Source organism: Cavia porcellus, unplaced genomic scaffold (genome assembly GCF_034190915.1).
Source record: "Cavia porcellus strain 051 isolate PalLab524CR breed Dunkin Hartley unplaced genomic scaffold, mCavPor4.1 scaffold_16, whole genome shotgun sequence".
Classification (NCBI taxonomy): domain Eukaryota; kingdom Metazoa; phylum Chordata; class Mammalia; order Rodentia; family Caviidae; genus Cavia; species Cavia porcellus.
The window spans coordinates 11890009-11895187 of record NW_026947499.1 but is presented as its reverse complement, the minus strand read 5'-3'; the positions used below and the strand labels follow the sequence as shown (position 1 = coordinate 11895187).

The 5179-nt window shown below is 53.4% G+C and overlaps 1 long non-coding RNA gene across 1 annotated transcript; it reads right to left on the bottom strand.

Moving 5' to 3' along the window:
* Window positions 1-313: 313 nt before the first annotated feature.
* Window positions 314-4927, bottom strand: LOC134470785 (uncharacterized). The gene is made up of 6 exons (XR_010039947.1): window positions 4688-4927; window positions 4313-4461; window positions 4170-4206; window positions 3538-3846; window positions 3038-3247; window positions 314-2377 (listed from the first exon to the last, which is right to left on the bottom strand). It is a non-coding gene; the product is annotated as an uncharacterized LOC134470785 (long non-coding RNA).
* Between the last annotated feature and the right edge of the window lie 252 nt (window positions 4928-5179).

The following is a 5179-nucleotide window of genomic DNA, read 5'->3' as shown; positions in this document are numbered from 1 at the left end:
GGCAGCATGGGGGCTCTTTCTTGGGCACACAGAGCCTGGTCCTCCCTCGGGGACTTTGTGTCTGCTGTCCGCCCTTCCTGAACTGCTCTGTCCCCGGGTAGGGGAGGACATGCTGTCAGAGTGCTCACACGTTGATAGCAGAGCCAGGATATGAAGCAGCCTGGCTGACTCTGCAACTCATTGTCATGTTTAGTTGTTCTGGCTAAAGGCAGATACACTGGGACCACAGCCAGCCCGGCAATGACAGCAGCATCATGCTGTACCTAAGGACACAGCTCCCACGCTGTCCAGCCATGGGTCCTGGCGCCACAGTTGGGAATACTGAGTCCCTGGGCAGGGTGCTGAATTTTCCACTCCTTATGTCTTCATAGATACCCGGGGAATAAGAGAAGTACCCATGTCTGGGTTGATGAGAGACTGAGCATTGTCTGTCTACAGAAAGTGCTTAGCAAAGTCCCCGGGATGGCACGTGCAGAGGGATCAGTAATGGACAGTAAGCCTCAGGAATCTGGCAGGCCCACGGCGCTCAGCACGTCTCACCACTGTGCTTTGCTTTGGGCCCACATTCCACCCTCTCCCCATAAGATGCAAATAACCAAACCCCCAAGGACTTCCACGAAAAAGCCCACAAGGAACCGCGGCACGGGACGGTTTTCAAACAGCCGGGAGGAACATGACTTACGGTCCCGAGGAGACGCAGCTGCAGGTCAGTAATCAATACCTACTGTGTGGGTGTGAGGGAGTCACCACCACCAGACACCCCGATGCTGCACGTGTTTATTAAAAATGTGTTCCCCATTACCGCGATCCTCTGAACAGAAAAACACTGTCGGCACTTCAGCGGGGCTCGGACATCGAGGCTGCGCATGATCTACGGGCTTCCTGCTTGTTCCTTGTGGCTTCTTTGTTCGGGGCTCTTTGTTCCCAGCCTGCGTGGACCTGGTGGATGCAGAGTTGAGGATCTCCAGGATGAGAAGTGGGATGTGCAGAAGAAAACACAGCCAAAGTGTCGTCCTGTTCCTTTTCTGTCTGGCACAAGTGAAGCCATTGGTCCATTATGCAGGCGTTGTTTATTCCCTCACTTGGCTATTTATCCAACAGACATGCTGGCACCTTGGCAGATGGACCCGGCCCCAAGCCCTGATATGTGCCCTGCAGGTCTCCTGCCCTTGAGTGTGACCCTGCTCTACTAATGGCTTCCAGCCAATGGACGATGGCAAAGGCGAAATTAGGCTGCAGGTTCAGCAGCTAAGTTAGTTGATCTCTGAGTTTACTCAAAAAGTAGACTGGGCTAGAGATTTAGCTCAGCGGCATAAGTGCCTGCCTGGCAAGCACTAGGTCATAAGTTCTATCTCTGGTACAAAAAAAAAAAAAAAAAAAGGTAGATCGTCCTGGGTGGGCCTGGCTTAATCAGGTGAAAGCCTGTAAAACATGTGGAGAGCTCCCTGAGGTCAGACACCGTCTCTCCGGCTGCCCCGAGTTATACAGTACAAGACAGTGACTGCTGTCAACCACCCGCAGGAGCTTGAAGCAAATTCTTCCCCAGGCAAGTCACCAAACTGACAGCCTGGCTGACACCTTGAGTGTATACACACTTGGGAGGTCCTGAGAAGGGGACCCTGCTCATCTGGGCTCAGCCTTCTGAGCCAAGAAGCCAGTGGGTAAGAGATGCATTTTAGGGCACCAGTCTGTAGCACCTGTCATGCAGCAATAGAAATGGAACACAAGGTGTCTTCTCAGATGAAAAGAGGCCGAACCCTGACAGCGTGGCTGTGTGGCTTTGATCTCTAGTGTCCTCCAAGAGCCTCATGTGTTCAGAGGCGGGGCTTCTGGATGGGGTTGGATCACGGGGGATTAGTCCACAGTGATCCTTAGCTGAATGGCTGTTAGGAGGTGGAACCTGGCTGGAGGGTCACTGGGGAGGAGGGCATGACCCGGAAGCATTTGACTCCCTTCTTTCCTCTTTCTCCATCCTGGCTGCCCCCGTGTTGCCAGCCATGGAAGGACGGAAAGTTCTGAAAACATGAGCCCCAGCTAAAGCTCGCCTCCTTTAACTTGTGGATGTTGGGTGTTGTGTCCCAGAGATGGGAAAGTAACTCAGACAGTGCTCCTGGGGAGGGTGCTGTGGACATCTCGGGGCAAAGGGAAGGAGCCCGGACTTTAACAGGACTGGTCCTTCTTCGCTGACCCTGTACTCTGTGCCAAGGACATAAATATCATCACCCCTTGTTTACAAATGAACCACAGGAGAGCTGCTTGATGTCTTCCTCCTTCACGACAAAGCCTCTGATTTCAGGAGGGCGCGTGGCCTGCAGTGTACAGAACCACATCTCCCAGGCTCACTGTGGGAGTCTGACCATGCAACCAGGGTATGGATCTATGCAAACATAAGCAGAAGTGGGGCGAGATATTGTAGAGAAATGTCCTTCAGAGAATGAGACGCCAGACAAAATACAGGCCCCTTCTTCAATTTGAATTTCAAATTTAAGAAAAAAATTAAATATATATTATGTCCCAAATGCTCATGCTAAAAAATATTTTTCATGCAGTCACGTAGGTAAGGGGGTCCCTGCAGGAAGGTTCCCTATATACTGTGTCTGCAGGTATTGGCAGTGGGGGGCGGGTTGAACAATCCCTAGGGTTGGAGATGAGACGTCCCTGGCCCCTGGTATAGAGTTCTTGAGGGGAAATATTATCCTGTCCTTGGTTATAATGGCAGCACACAGATTGTCTCAGCACAGAGCAGGAGCACAAACATGTTGATGTGCTGAAATGAATGGGCTCTCTAAAATTTGTCTCTGGCTTCTAGGGAAGGATCCAAAATGTTTCAGTCCACCTGATCAAACTGAAGTAGAGGAAAGCCATCAGTCATGATGTCCAAACTGCCCACAGTGGTAGTGACAGTCGGAGTGGCCGATGTCTGGCACCCTGCCCAGCACCCACACACCCCTCATCGAAATGCACATGGTCCACAGTGCAGCTCCTATGCCAGCCGCATCCCCCAGAAAGGGAAGCTGAGGAAGGATTGGTCACTCACCCAAAGTCACGCATCCATTGATCTGCAGGCAGGAGGAGGGACCTGGTCTTGAACCCGGGATGCCATCACTCTCTGGCTTCCATCTGCATGACCCATGCAACCGGCGGCACACATCTCATTCCTTTCTGGTGACTGGGGTCTGTCTGCAATCTGTTGTGTGGACATTCCTGAGTGCCAGGCTTCTCCTGGGTACGGAGATGGCCTTGTGCCCTGAAGAGCCAAGGAGGAAGGGAAGAGGGGCCGAGGACTCTATCACCAGCCAGCCAGGGTGCTGGAGGTCAGCTGCCTGTACCCAGCACCCACCCCCTTCCTTCCTCTTCTAACCCCGGAGACATTCAGCACCTGTCCCCTGGCTCGGATCAGGCAGAACCTGGGTGTCCTTAGCATGCAGCCCAGGCCACGCCACGGGCCTGGTGCTCCCCACGCCACCCCTCCACACAGTAGGTCCCACGGTACACATTAGCTGATGGCCCGCTGATTGGTCTGATTCTGTAAAGTACCTTGCTCAGCCACATGAGCCCAGAGAGGCTTAATAAAGGCTTTTTGAAGATGATAAGAAACAGAGCTGTCTTGTTAAGATTCCGGGGGCCTTGGCTTCTTCTTTAGCGGCAATATCTTTCTTTTCCTTCTTTTTTTTTTCTTTTTAAAGTGCTGGCAGATAAAGTCTGCCGACCGTCCGGAGAGTGACAGTGGAGAAGGAACTGTGGGGCCTTTTGATTTTTAAAGAACTTCATTAAAAGCAGTTTTCGACATTAAAATCTTCTATGTTCCAGCGGGGATCAAGGCGGGACGGCAGCGGTGCCCCATTCCTGGTTAATAGAAATTCAGTGAGGATAAGTATATGTGTGTATGTAAAGGAGGGGGCATTTATAAGGAGGACACTGTCCTGCCTGGCCGTGGAGTGGCTGAGGTCTGACAGCCCTGGACGTTGTCCACACCCTTCTGCAGCCCAGGGCCTCAGTTTCCCCAACTCCAAAATCAAGGAGTGAGCCCCCAGCCCTTCATATCTCCGACTCCTCTTCCACTGGAAACAGGCTCCTCGCTGCCCAGGCCAGAGATGGGCACAGAGGTGTAGGTGGGTGGCTGCCTGCAAGCCCAGGGACATCCCAAGGACACCTTGTCCCCATCTTACCCCTGAGCCTGGCTGCTGCCGTTCTGAAGTGAGCCCCCTGTGCAGAGAGAACAAAAACGATTCCATGGCACCCTGGGAGAGACTGGGCTCCATCCAGGGTGTGGGGTGGGGCAGCAAAGGAGCTACATAACAGATATTCTTACCTTTCCCCATAATTTCTTTTAGAATCTGATAGTGAGCTTTGGACCCATGCTGCGGGAGAAACATACAGAGCTGCGTGTAGTTTCAGGGGGTCTCTGGGCCCTGCTGATGCCAGGGGCTCCTGAAGTTCAGGATGTGTGTGCTGGGCTTACTGAAGAAGGATGAAGATTAGGAGGAGGAAGAAGGGAAAGAGAGGGAGGAAGAGGAGGAGGAGGAGGAGGAGGACAAGGAGGAGGATGAGGACAAGGACGAGAAGGAGAAAATGCACAATGAGAAAACACTTAATCTACCAGAGAGAAGGCTTAGTCACAGCACCCAGATCTCATCTGTCCCATTTGCAGCAGTGTCATCATGGATGTGTCCCCTCGTGAGCCCACCTATAGGGAGCTACTTGGGCTTGGACCAGAGGCTGGGATGGGGCCAGTGTCTTGCCCCTCAAAGTCTGGCCCCAGACTTGCTGCCCTGAGAAATGCAGCCTGAGCTCCGCGCCAGGCCTGAGGCATCTGTGCTTCTGCTGGGTCTCCAGGTGGTTCGCGCACATCCCAGAGTGAGAGCCAAGACATCCAGGAAGGCGCACGATTCCCCGCCTGCCTGCTGGATTAGCCTCAGCACGCCCAGCTCCCTCGGAACCCTGGCACCAGCTCAGCTGTCTCCACCTCCTGGGGACTGAGGTTTCAGCACTCCAATCTTCCCCTCCCTAAATCCCAGCAGCCAGGTTAAAGTTGTCACCAGGTGCGTATGCAGCCAGCAATCACTCCGCACGCCTGTAATAGGAAGAAGCTGCCGGCCAAGATCCCAGGGCAACGTACGGGGAAGAGCCCAGACCTCAGCATGGGGTGTGGTGGATCATCTGCCACGGATTCCCTCTG